The 15,116-nt window shown below is 35.4% G+C and overlaps 1 protein-coding gene across 8 annotated transcripts in view; it reads right to left on the bottom strand.

The window, feature by feature from the left end:
- The window catches only part of FBXW11 (F-box and WD repeat domain containing 11), a 122,877-nt gene that overhangs the window by 57,960 nt on the left and 49,801 nt on the right, over nt 1–15,116 (bottom strand). The gene's annotated exons all lie outside the window — the stretch shown is intronic.

Genomic DNA, 15,116 nt, shown 5'->3' with positions numbered 1-15,116 from the left:
GAGTTGTTTAGTGGATACAAAAAAGTCCTCAAGACTGGTTGTACAACTACGTGAATATGCTTAACACTACTGCACTGTATACTCAAAAATGATTAATATGGTAAATTTTATGTTATATGTATTTTATCACATAAAATTTTTTTAAAAACCAATAAACAGCTTCTGAAGTAATATTATATACACACATACATGTGAGTGATTAAAGCAAAAACAGTAACAATGTATCATAGCCTTTGTAAAAATAAAATGTGAGACAACAATAGCACCAAGGATGGGAGGAGGGAAGCACAAGTCTACAGATTTAAGGTCTGTCTTTCCATATACATGAAGCAGTATCTTATTATTTTAAGACAGGCTATGACAAGTTCAAGACACACACTGTAAACCCTACAACAAACCATGAAAAAATAAATTAAGCAAATGAAGTCTAATAAGCCAACAGTAAAGATGAAAATGGATTCACTGAAAAACTCAATGAATCCCAAAAAAGGTAGAAAAAGAGTAAAAAGGAAACAAAGAGCAGATGGGACAAATAAAAAGCAGTAAGATGGAATATTTAAAACCAAACATATTAGTAATTAATTAAATATAGGTAGTCAAAATTCTCCAAAATAAAAAGGAGAAACTGTGAAACTGGATAACTATATGCTACCTAAAAGAAACCCACTTTTAACACAAAGACACACTGGTTAAGAATAAAAGGACAGGTCCGTCTCTGTATCAGCTGGGAAGGACGTCAGACTTGAGGTTGGTGTTGAGGAGAATAACCACCATGACCTCCAGGGCTTTGATGAAACCTCAGACGCGAGGCCTTCTGGCCAAGCGCCTGTGATTTCATATTGTTAGAGCGTTCGCTGTATCCCTGGGGGTTGCAGCTTTCTATAAGTTTGCTGTGGCTGCACCAAGAAAGAAGGCATATGCAGATTTCTACAGAAATTATGATTCCATGGAAGATTTCGAGGAGATGAAGAAGGCTGGTATCTTTCAGAGTGCAAAGTGATTTTGAATGTAAAGAATTTCTTTGGGTTGAGTTCCACTGAAGTTTGTCACTGACCTGTGTTCCTGAACTATGAAACACAAATATTGGGTTATGGAATAGTTTGTCTTAATAAATAAACAACTAACAAATACTTTGGACGGTAAAAAAAAAAAAAAAAGTAAAAGGACAGGAAAAAATATATACTGTAAATGACTAATCAAAGGAAATCTAAAAATCAAAGAAAATCTGTATTAATAGTAGACAAAGGAGATTTTAGAGCTAAGAATGTTATCAGAGATCAAGTAAGGTATCTCATAATGATAAAGGGGTCAATTTATCAAAAGAGTAACAATCCTAAATATATTTGCCCTTGTCTAACAGAGCTCCAAAATACATCTGAGGAAAAAAAAACAGACACAACTCAAAGGAGAAACAGACAAACCCAAATTTATATTTGGACACTTCAACACTCCTCTCTTAGTTATACATAGAACAAGCAGACAGAAAAGAGTAAAGATATGGAGGACTTGAATAACACTATCAGCCAACTTAACCTAACTGACATTTATAGAACACTCTACCCAACAAGAGAACACATTCTTTCCAAGTACACAACAAACATTCACCAAGATAAATGTTACGCTGGGCCATAAAACAGGTTTCAATAAATTTTAAAGGACTGAAATCATATAAAGTATGCTCTAGGATGACAGAATTTATCTAAAATTAATCTAATAGAAAATCCCCCAAAGTTTGGAAATCAAACAATGAATCACTAAATAACATGTGGATCAAAAAAGAAATCACAAGGAAAATTAGCAAATATTGTGAACTGGGACGCCTGGGTGGCTCAGTTGTTAAGCGTCTGCTTTCGGATCAGGGAGCCTCACATCAGGCTCCCTGCTCAGCGGGAAGCCTGCTTCTCCCTCTCCCACTCCCCCTGCTTGTGTTCCTGCTCTCACTGTGTCTCTCTCTGTCAAATAAATGAATAAATAAAATCTTAAAAAAAAAAAAAAGAAAATATTGTGAACTGAATGAAAGTGAAAACAACATATTAAATACTACGGGGTATTACTAAAGTGGTAATTAGAGAGAAACTTACAGCATTAAATGCATCTTCAAAGCAATAATCCAAGCTTCCATTTTAAAAAACAAGGAAATTAGCAAATTAAACCCAAAATAAGCAACAGGAAGGAGATAATAAAGATGAGATCCAAAATTAATGTAATAGAAAAGAGAAAGACAATAATGAAAAATCCATGAAACCAAAGCCAAATCTTTGAAACAATTAATAAAATTGATAAACCTCTAGCCAGACTGATAAGGAAAAAAATAGGTAAGAAACAAATTTCCAGTCTCAGATATCAAAAGCAGGAACATAAATACAGATCCTGTAGACATTAAAGGAAATAAGGAAATATTGTAAATTTACACTGATTTACTCCACAACTCAAATGAAAGGGACAAATTCCTTAAAAGATACAAGAATACCAACAAGAAATAGATAACCTCAGAAACCCCATATCTATTAAAGAAATTGGCTTCACTGGTGAATTTTATTTAGTACTTATGAAAGAAGTAATATCAATTCTATAGAAACTTCTAGAGAGTAGATGAGGCAGAAACATGCCCAACTCATATTGAGGCCAGCTTACCTTGATACTAAAATCTCTCAAACACAACGCAAGAAAAAAACAGACAAACATGATTGCTGTGAATGTTCTTCTGTATTCATTTGTCAAACCTAAATGAACTGCAAACTTAAAATTGATGAATTTTATTATAAGGTATACATCAAAAAAGTTAACTTCTAAAAAATTTTAAGTGCAAATCAAAAACAAAAACTTACCCACAAAGCAAACTCAAGGCCCAAACAGCCTGATTAGTAAATACTATCAAACATTTAAGGAAGAAATAACAGCAATCTTTCATATTCTTTTTAAAAACAGAGAGGGTGATTCATTTTATTAGGATAAGCTTAATGCTACCACCTGAGAAAAGACATTATTGCCTTCAGGTACAAAGGAGCAAAAACCCTCAACAAAATATTAGCAAATCAAATCCAAGATTATATAAAAAGGCTAATATATCATGATCAGTTGGGGCTTTCCCAGAATTAAAGACTGGCTGAATATTCAAAAACTCAATATAATACACCACATTAACAGGATAAGATGGTAAGTTATATGATGATTTCAATACAAGTATTTAGGGCATATAACAAAATTCAAAACCCTCTTATGATTAAAAACTCTCTGGTAACTTTCTCAATGTGATAAAGAATGTATATATGCATATGCATGTGCACCCCCCCATCTATAGCTAATGTCATATTTAATGGTCAAATGGAAAACTTCCCCTTGTACTCAAGAACGAAAGTAGACTGTCTATTCTCATACTTGTATTTCATACAAATTTCACTAGTTATAGCCAGTACAATAATGCAATCAAAAATAAAAGCACAAATGTCAGAAAAGATCCAGATGGCATGACTGTCTACACAGAAAATCCTAGAAAACCCACAAAACAAGTTAAATATGTGATGGTAGCAAAGTCATAGGATACAAAGAATTAAAAGGGCAAATGAAACTGCATAAAACTCAAGCCCTCAGCATAACCAAAAGGAAGAGAACATAAGTAAAAAAATAAATAGATTCTGGGACACCAATATATTCCTGCCATAAACCTTCCTGAAGAGTAAGAGTAGTTCAGGATAAAATGTACAAAAAAGAAAAAGAGAGAAACAAGAAACAGACTGAAGATGGAGATGGACATAAAAGCACATTAAGTATGAAAATTCTGAGAAAGAGTTCTGATCAATCAGAGTTGATTACAGATAAGGGACTTTAAAAAAAGGATGAGAACTGCAAAAAAAAAGTGTAAAAGGTGAACAGAGGGAAGCTCTTCAACTTGATAAAAAAAATCTACAAAAAAACCTAAACCTAACATCATACTTAATGGTAAAAGACTTGGGAGTTTTTATGCTAAGATGAGGAACAATTCAAGAATGTCCCCTCTCATTACTGTTTTTCAACGTGGTAGTGGAAGTCCTAGATAATACAGAAAGACAAAAAGGAAATAAAAGGTATACAACGGGGAAAAAAGAAATGCAACTGTCTTTGATTTCAGATGACATGACCATCTATGTAAACAAAAAAACAAACAAAACCTGACCAAAAAGAACTTCTGGAATTGATACACAATTACAACAAGGTTGCAGAACACAGAGTTAATATACAAAAGTCATTTGCATTCATATACACCAGCAATGAACAAGTGGAATTTAAAATTAAGAATACATTACTATTTACATTAGGATCTCCAAAAATTAAATATCTAGGTATAAAGTTACCAAAATATGTATAAGACCTATATGAGAAAAAGTGTAAAACTCTGATGAAAGATTAGCAAAGAACTATAATTGGAGAGATATTCCATGTTCATGGATAGGAACATTCAATACTGTCACGGTGTCAATTCTTCCCTACTTGATCTAAAGATTCAATACAATCCCAATCAAAATCCCAACAAGTTATTTTATGGATATCAACAAACTAATTCTCAAGTTTATATGAAGAGGTAAAAGATCTACAACAGTTAACACAATACTAAAGGAGAAGAGTAAACCAGAAGACTGACACTTTCCAACCTCAAGAATTATTATAAAACTACAGCAGCAATCAAGATGATGTGGTACTGTGAAAGAATACACAAACAGATCAATGAGACAATACAGAGCCCAGAAACAGACCAATATAATCTGCTGGTATCTGGCAAAGGACTAAAGACAATACAATGGAGCAAAGAGTCTTTTCAACCAACAGGACTGGAATAATGTAGGAGTAAATCTATGATCTTGGGTATGGTGATGACTTTTTAGATACAATACCAAAGGCATAACCCATGAAAAAAATAACTGATAAGCGGGACTTCATTAAAATTAAAAACTTCTCTGTGAAAGACATTGTCAAGAAAAGAGAAGCCACGGACTAGGAGAAAATATTCACAAAAGATACATCTGATAAAGAACTGTTAGTTAAAATACATAAAGAACCCTGAAAAAAACAAGAAAACAACCCAATTTTAAAAATGGGCAAAAGACATGAGCAGAAAATGGCAGTAAGTAAATGAAAAAGATGTTCAACATCGTATGTCATTAGGAAATGGCAAATTAAAACAAGATACCACAATACACCTATTAGAATGGCCAAAATCTAAAACATGAACAACACTAAATGCTGATGAGTATGTAGAGCAACAGAAATTTTTCATTCACTGGTGCTGAGAATGCAAAATGGTATAGCCACTTAGGAAGACAGTTAGGTAGGGGCACCTGGGTGGCTCAGTGGTTAAGCATCTGCCTTCAGCTCAGGTCATGATCCCAGGATCCTAGGATCAAGTCTCACATTGGGCTCCCTGCTCTGCCCTCTCCCACTCCCCCTGCTTGTGTCCCCTCTCTTGCTGTGTCTCTGTCAAATAAATAAATAAAATCTTAAAAAAAAAAAAAGGAAGACAGTTGGGTAGTTTCAAAACTAAACATACTCTTACCACATGATCGCACAATCGCATTCATTCCATAGTATTTACCCAAAGGAGCTGAAAACTTATGTCCACAAAAAAACCTGCACACAGATGTGTATAGCAGCTTTATTCATAATTGCCAAAACTTGGAAGCAATCAAGATGTCCCTCAGTAGGTGGATAAACTGTGTACATCCAAACAGTGGAATACTATTCAGCACTAAACAGAAGTAAGTTATAAAGCCATGAAAAAACACAAAGGGACCTTAAATGCATATTACTATGTGAAAGAAGCCAATGCGAAAAGGTTATACATACTATATGATTCCAACTATATGGCATTCTGGAAAAGGTAAAGTTATGGAGACAGTAAAAAGATTAGTGGTTGGCAGGGGTTAGAGGAAAGGAGGGATGAATAGGCAGAGCAAGATTTTGAGGGCAGCAAAACAATTCCATATGGTACTGTAATAGTGACTATGTATCATTATACATCTGTCAAAACCCATCGAGTGAACACCAATGTAAACTATGAAGTCTGGATGAGGATGTAGGTTCATAGATTGTAGTAAAAGTACCACTGTCAATACTGGATAGGTTGTGTATGTGTGAAGGCAGAAAATGTATGGGAACCCTCTATACTTTCCACTCAATTTTGCTATGAACCTAAAACTGCATTAAAAAATAAACTTTATTTATCTTTTTAAAAAGGGGAGAAAAGGCTGGCATCTTTTGGAAACTATATGACTAAAGGAAAAAGAAATGCCAGGGGAGGGATTTTAAGATCCTGTAATATTAAAGAATTTTAAAACATTCAAGGATGCAGAGCTTCCCCCCAACAAAATCTCCTACTCCCTACCTATCCCCCCAAAAAACCTTCCAAATAAACTACACTTTGTTAAACTGACAAAGGATGTTCTTAAACTAAGAATTTTGTAAATTTAACCTCAAACTACCAGCCCTGCCCCAAGAAATGTAGCAACATGAGCAATCTTCAGCTATACAAAAACCAAAACAAACAAACAAAAAACAACCCACACATAAAAGGACAGAGAGAGTAGGGGGAGAGCAGAAGAAAACTAAAACACCACAAATCAGCCTTTCTTAACTGGGGTTCAGCAAGATAATTAAACCCCAACGAGAGAGATTTCAATTTAATTTTCTGAAGGACAATACATAGATAACTATCATATTATTACATATAACAGAAGTGAATTTATTATATACCAGGTATGCCTACTGCTCTTAGGGAACCTAACTGGAAAGAGTTACTCCAAAGTGAACTAAATTTTGCTCAAACAAGCTTTTGATGTTATGTTTTAAATGTCTTAAATCAGAAGTTCAAAAACAAAACAGAAATTAACCAAAAGCAGGAAGAAATGAAACAAGATTTCACTCAGCAAAGAAAGAGAAACAAAACTGTAACAGAAATGAAAGTAAATTACAATGCCCAAAAGTGATAAATTCAAATGAAAAATGCAGTGTCACTGAAGAAAAGCAGGGAAATAACCTAAGTGAATGGAAATAAGAAAAAGAAGCAAAATGGGACAGAAAGTAGTTGAAATGAGAGACAAAGAAGATCCATCTCATGTATAATTGGAGTTTATATGCACATATACACACACAGACACAAAAAAATGAAACAGAGTAACATTTAAAACTATAATCCAAGTTTTATGGATTCAAGTTTTAGGATCAAGTTCTAGGGTTAAGTGAGTGAAGAAAAATGGAGAGTGACAGCTAAAAGGGTTTCCTTTTGGGGTGATGAAATGTTCTAAGCTGATTGTGGTGATGGTTGCACAACTCTGTAAACATACTAAATATTGATGAATCATATACTTCAAATGGGCATATTGTAGGATATGTGAATTACACCAACAAAACTGTCAAAAAAAAAAAAAAAAGAAAGAAACAACTATAACTCACAGAAACTTTCCAGAAATAAAAAGAAACCTGACTGCATGTTTAAAAGGTGGCCAGGTACTACAAAAAATTGGTCCACAGAATTAAATTCTTAGAAGTATCTTACAGAAATTATTAGATTTTGAAGATAAAGAGGAAATTTCTCAGTTTCCAGTCCAAATAATTTTAATTCAAAAAAAAAAAAAACCTTACAGGAGAAAGAGTACTGGACTAGCATCAAACTTCTTAAAAACGGCATACCAGGGGCAACTGGGTGGTTCAATTGGTTAAGCGGCTGCCTTCGCCTCAGCTCATGATCTCAGTGTCCTGGGATTGAGCCCCCTGAGCAGAGAGCCCGATTCTCCCTCTCCCTCTGTCTGCTGCTCTGCCTACTTGTGCTCCCTGTGTGTCAAATAAATAAATAAAATATTAAAAAAAAAAAAGGCATACCAAGCAAGGCATCAGTGGAGCAGCATTTTCAAAACACTGTAGAAAATAAAGTGTACATAAAGCAAAGACGTTCTATCCAAAGGCAATCGAAAAACAGTTTTAAACAAGTTACAGAGAATTCTGTACCCATGAGCCCTTCTTCAGTAACCAAGAGATGACTCAGAAACAAAGAAGAAAGGGCATGTGGGTGGCTGAGTCAGTTAGGTGTCTCTTGATTTCAGCTTAGGTCATGATCTCAAGGTGGTGAGATCAAGCCCCGCATCATGCTCCATGCTCAGTGGGGAGTCTGCTTGAGATACTCTCCCTCTCCCTCTGCCCCTCCCCTTGCTCCAGCTCTCTCACTCTCCTTCTCTCTCTCCCTCCCTCTCTCTAAAATAAATAAATAAATCTTTTAAAAAGTTTCAAAATTAAAAGAAAAAAAAATCATGAAAGGAAAGTAGAAGATATGCAAAGAGACATAGATTAAAAATACATGAACACATACTACTCCCAGTCCAAGTCAGATCAGGAAGACAAAAAACAAAGTTCAGAAGAATAAATACAACCAAGAAGGTAGGCAAATCTTAGAGATATCAAACTTTACACTCTGTTAATAGAGACTAAACCTATTTTTCAAGCACACATGAAAAATTTATGAAAACTGATATTTTAGATCACAAATAAATAGTAAATTCCATAAAGGAGAAAAATCAACTAACAATAGTCTCTGATCAAAAGAAAAAAACTAAAAATGATTCCCATAAAAATAATTCATTTTCCTTCAAAATCAATGCTACAAAACAATCCATGAAGCTTCTGGCCTATAATGTCCTTTGAAGATTTAATAGAATTCCCCCTTGAAATCAGCTGGTCTGCTGCATTTTTGTGGACCAGTTCCTTGGAATTTTCTCTATTCCAGTCTTCATAACTCATTCTTAGATAAGACAATTCAACACTACAAAGAATGCAGTTCACCCAATTTATATGTTTGACACGTGCCCAACAATCACATAAAAAGCTTCTTATGGAAACGCAGGCAAGTTGATACTCAAGTTCATACGGGAAAACAAACTTATAAGAATACTTAGGAAAAAAAAACATGGCAAAAGAAAAGCTACAAGGGGGTGGGGGAGGTCAGCCCTACCAGGCACTAAAACCCACTACCATAAGTCATTCTAATTAAGGGGAACCCTCCTACACTGTTGGTGGGAATGCAAGCTGGTGCAACCACTCTGGAAAACAGTATGGAGGTTCCTCAAACAGTTGAAATTAGAGCTACCGTTCGATCCAGCAATTGCACTACTGGGTATTTACCACAGATACAAATGTAGGGACCCGAAGGGGTACGTGTACCCCAATGTTTATAGCAGCAATGTCCACAATAGCCAAACTGTGGAAAGAGCCAAGATGCCCATCGACAGATGAATGGATAAAGAAGATGTGGTATATATACACAATGGAATATTATGCAGCCATCCAAAGGAATGAGATCTTGCCATTTGCAACAACGTGGATGGAACTGGAGGGTGTTATGCTGAGTGAAATAAGTCAATCAGAGAAAGACATGTATCACATGACCTCACTGATATGAGGAATTCTTAATCTCAGGAAACAAACTGAGTGTTATTGGAGTGGTTTGGGGTGGGAGGGATGGGGTGGCTGAGTGATAGACACTGGGGAGGGTATGTGTTACGGTGAGCGCTGTGAATTGTGCAAGACTGTTGAATCACAGATCTGTACCTCTGAAACAAATAACGCAACATATTTTAAGAAAAAAGAAAAAGAAGAAGATAACAGGAGAGGAAGAAAAGGGGAGTATGTCAGAGGGGGAGACGAATCATGAGAGATGATGGACTCTGAAAAACAAACTGAGGGTTCTAGAGGGGAGGGGGTAGGGGGATGGGTTAGCCTGGTGATGGGTATTGAGGAGGGCACGTTCTGCAGGGAGCACTGGGTGTTATGAGCAAACAATGAATCATGGAACACTGCACCAAAAACTAATGATGTAATATATGGTGATTAACATAACAATAAAAAAATTTTAAAAAAATAAAAATAAAAATAAGGTACTTTTATGGGATAGGTATACACAATCACCTCAGTGCAGGGTCAGAAAGCTTTTTCTGTAAAGGGTCAAAAGGTAAATATTTTAAGCTTTGCAAGCCTCACAGTCTCTGTCACAACCACTCAACTCTTCTGGTATAGCACAAAAGCAGCCATATACACTATGTAAATGAATGAGTATGGCTGTGCTCCAAAATAACGTTATTTACAAAAACAAGGCTGAGTTTGGCCAGCCAGCCATAGTGTGCCAAATCCTGGTCTAACAGAACACAATGTCCAGAAATAGACCCAAGTACATAATGGACATTCAGTACATGATAAAAGTGGCATCTCACATCACTAACTTATTTTTTTATTCTTTATTTATTCTATACAGACACTTAAAACAAAGCCAGGACCAACAACAGGCTTTACAAATAAGTTTCATTAAATGTTCCATACTGCCTCTAATTTAGTTCCACAGATGAAACCATACATATTTTAAATATAAATAATCCTGGGGTGCCTATGTGGCTCAGTCACTTAAGCGTCTGCCTTTGGCTCAGGTCATGATCCCAGGGTCCTGGGATCATGTCCCCATCAAGCCCCCTGCTCAGTGGGAGGGCCTGCTTCTCCCTCTGCTTGTGCTCACTCTCTTTCTCTCTCTGAGACAAATAAACAAAATCTTTAAAAAAAACACAAACTAGTCTTATCATTGTATGCACTGTTAAAGAACGGCATGTTATATGTTACCAATCACTGAAGGAATGTTAAACCCCAATGATGAAGGGTGGTTTTTGTTTTTTTTGGCGTTTCTGAGAGTTATTGAGAAATAATTGACAAACATCACTGTATAAACTTAAGGCATACAGCAAGATGGTTTCATTTACATGTACTGTGAAATGATTACCACCAACAGCTAAAATCCATTTTCTCATACAGATACAATAAAAAGAAAGAAGAATAAAGGGGAAATTCTTTTTCTCCTTGTGATGAGAACTCTTAAAATTTACTCTCTTAACAATTTTCTTCTATATTGTACAGCAGTGTTAGCTACAGTCATCGTGTTGCACCTTACATTCCTAATGGTTTCTACCTTTTGACCATCTTCTTCCAATTCCCCCACCTTCCATCCCCCACCTTTGGTAACCACAAGTCTGATCTCTTTCTCTGTGAGTCTGGAGAGGTTTGTTTGTTTGCTTTTTAAGATTCTCATACAAGTGAAATTATACAGTATTTGTCTTTCTCTGTCTGACATTTCACTCAGCATAATTTTCTTTCAAAGTCCATCCATGATATGTCACAAATAATAGGACTTCCTCATTTTTTATAGCTGAATAATATTCCACTGTGTATATATAACACAACTTCTACATGCATTCATCCACGAATGAACACTTAAGTTGTTCCATGTCTTGGCTACTGTAAATAATGCTGTTATCAACTGGGCCTGGGGGGTGCAGATACCTTTTTGAATTTGTGTTTTCCATACCTTATATTCCCCGAAGTGTAATTGCTGGATCTTTTTAACAAGAAGCGCCGGGACAACTTGTTAACCATTTGGAAAAAGATAAAATTAGAGCCATACTTAATAGATTATACATGAATAGACTCCAAATAGATCAAAAATTTAAACTTAAAGAGACCATAAGTACTGGAAAAAGATATGTGTGAATTTCTTTAAAATCTGGATGTACGGTAAGGTGATTTAAATATGAGTCAAAATCCAGATGCAATAAAAGGAAAAATAGGAAAATTTGGCTAGATAAAAATTTTTAACTTTTGCACAGCAATATTTTTAACACTATAAAATCCAAAGGAAAATGAAAAGATGGAAAAAATATTACATCATATGTCACAGATGAAAGGACTTATATGCCTAAAAATTTCTTTTAGATTGAGGGGTAAAAATTACCAAAATCCCAATAGGAAATGGGGAAAGGTATAAAAATGACCCTTAAATAAGAAAAGATGTTCGGACTTACTCTTAAGAGATGCAAATCAAAGCTACGTATTTCTCACCTAACACTGGCAAATATTCTGTCAGTGAACCAGTGAGAAAACAGGCATTCTCATATATGTCTGGCAGGAAAGCAAACGTGTACAACCCTTTTGGAGGATAATTTGGCAATATTTAACAAAATTACATCTGTAATTACATTTGATCCCGCAATCCCACTTCTAGGAATTAGCCCTGAAGATGCATTGTCAATTAAATAACATTATGAAAATACATATGCACAGGTTATTCAGTGGAGCACTGTTTATAATTTCAAAAAAAGTGGAAACAACCTACATGCTCATAGATAAGATACTGGTTGAATAAACTATGGCCTAACAACACAACGGAATACTCGGCATCCTGAGGCAAGAATAAATAAGGCCTCTATAGACTGATACAGAATAATTTTCAAGGTACAGTTGTAGGTGAAAAAAAAATAAAGTGAAAAGGAGTAGCTATGTACCTCTCTATGCGCCACCTTTTGTAGAAGAAATAAGCGGAAGAAAATATACCTATGTGTACCTGTTCATTAGTACACTAAAAAACCCAGGAAGGATAAACCAGAGACGAAGGAAACTGGTTATCCAGTGGAAACAGAATGGGAAGAATGAGGACAGGACAGAAAGGAAGGCTGTATCTGCTTGTGTTGCTTTGACTCTTACAACTAGGTACATTAAATGCTTTATGTACTAAAAAATACAATCGACAAGGATTAGGAGAGCAGAAAGAAATAAAAATAAATATACTTCAAATGAACAATATAATCACACTTAATGATGGGGGAAAAACGAAATCAAGTGACTCCTGAAACTCAGTAATATAGCCACAAGCAAAAGACTTATTTTTTAATTATGAAGAAATATTCAGTATGATTAGTACATTTATTTTTCAGTGATATAGGTGAGCAATTCTAAAACTACCTAATATACATTCTAGAACTGACTGAGTAAATATATTGTGGAAAATAGAAGCCAGGTTTCTCGCTGTTAAAAAAGGGAGTTATAAAAACAAAAATCAGGGGCGCCTGGGTGGTTCCATTGGTTAAGCATCTGACTCTTGATCTCAGCTCAGGTCTTGATCTCGGGTTGTGAGTTCAAGCCCCACACTGGGGCCCACACTGGGCATGGAGCCTACTTAAAGAAAAAAAAAAAAGTAAAAATGAAAAGCGTTACCTTACATAAGGCTAGAATGAAATCTATGAGATTTGACTAGAATCGGAGATACTGTGAACTCATGGTTTTTAAGACATAGAAAAGGAGGGAATTTTTTTTTATAGACGAAGACAAAATTATACATATATTACCTAACATGGTTGGCTGAGAGGGCCTAAAAGCAATCCCAGTAGCACTAAGCACACCTACCCCAAGATTTAAATACCATTCTTCACTAAAAGTAACCAACGCTCCTTGGAGAATTGACTCATCCCAGCACTGAGTACAGGAAAATACAAAATGAGCCTGGAACATTTGTGTTGCAACAGAAAGTAAGGAAGTGTTTAAAGAATTATGAGAACAGATCAAATATAGGAGCCAAGCTGAAAGGGTATCCACTAGCCAAACACTGAACTGCCTGACCATCAAAATAAATAATGATAATAACAAATTATAACTACTGAATAAGATAGGAACCACAAATCTATACTGATATAATAAATGAATAAACTGAAATTCTAATGAAAAGGGCACATTTATAGTTTCAAAACACCTCTCCAAAAAGGATAACTTTACAGTGAAGAAAGCTGCTAGACACCACCATACTGAAGTAATCAAGATGATCACCATTAGTGAGGCAAACCAAAATCATATACCACCTGATAATCAGATGCAATGAGAAGAACACAGCATCACTTTTGTGATATTCCTTTCAAAGATGTATAACCTAATTCTAATCATAAGGAAAGAGACAAACCCAAATTGACAGACATACTGCAAAATAAAGTATCTATAATCTTCAGAAGTGTCATGGTCATGAAAAGTCCAGCAAAGACTGAGAAACTATTCAAGATTGAAAGAAATTAAGTAAGTATGACAACTTCACATCATTCTGAACTGGATACTTTGCTATGAAAAAAACAAAACAAAACAAAAAACATTATTGAACCTCTGATGAAACTTAGAAGACTGGATGGCAGTAATGTGTCAATGTTATTTTACTCATTTGATTCTCCTATTAGGATTATGTAAAACAACCTCCTCTGTAAGAAACATACACTAAAACATTAGAGCACAACAAAACATTCAGTCAGCTTTATTTTCAAATAGTTTGAGAAACAAAAAGTTCTTTGCATTGTACTGAGAATTAAGCTTGAAACTGTCTCAAAATAAATGAAAAGCAAAATCTTTCAACAGCTGGTGTGCATTAATACCCAACACTTCAAACTGTGGGATCAGGGGCACCTGGCTGGCTTGGTCTGGTAGAGCATGTGACTCTTAATCTCAGGGTCATGAGTTCAAGCCCCATGTTGGGTGTGGAGCCTAGTTTAAAGAATTTTAAAAATAAAAATAAAACAAATTGTGGGATCTTATCTCTCAGAAAAAAATGTGCTGAAATCTTCTGTGCTCCTTTTCACCACTACTGTCAGATGATCTCAATAAACATCTCAAACTAGTACTGAATGAGGTTCATGTCTTCCCCAACCATTCACTAAAAGTCAACAATTAGTAGTTCATCCATCCATCCCTTTCCTGTGAACTCTTCCAGATCCCCTGGGGCAATGTTTCCTTTGGCAAAATCGTTTCTTTGAAATTAATTAGGTGATAGTGTCTTCTGCTACCAATACTTTAATCCTTAAGTTTTCATATCCTGCTGTCTTAAAGGGAGAGGATTAAACATTTGCCTTTTATTACAAATTAAATAACTAGGAAGCATCCTGTAATATAAGAGATCTTATAAGGACTCCAATAAATGACTCCTGGTTTTCTAAAGGAAAGAGAGGGGAGAAAGAACCTCCCTTATATTAGGGTAAAGAGTCTTTGTGTACAACCTATCTACAAAAAATGGCAGTTGGTTCGGTACACGGTACATGGTACACAGTAGGCAGTAAGTAAATATGTACAAGATTTACAAGTGATTCTATACTTAAGTATTTTCTGAATAATCTCATTCAAACTGACTGATCTCAGTTTTGAAGTCCATCATAGATAGCACCCAGGCAACTCAATAGGAAGGCACAGGCTGGCACAGCTGCTATGTGTTTGAAAATGTCTCTGGGGCGCGCAGCCTCTGACCCTCTTTTCTCGGGTAC

The sequence above is a fragment of the Callorhinus ursinus genome, unplaced genomic scaffold (genome assembly GCF_003265705.2).
Source record: "Callorhinus ursinus isolate GAN/ISIS: 27379988/994484 unplaced genomic scaffold, GSC_fseal_2.0 scaffold3, whole genome shotgun sequence".
In the NCBI taxonomy this organism is placed as follows: Eukaryota; Metazoa; Chordata; class Mammalia; order Carnivora; family Otariidae; genus Callorhinus; species Callorhinus ursinus.
Note: the sequence above shows the minus strand (reverse complement) of the source record. Positions and strands in the feature narration are given on the sequence as shown.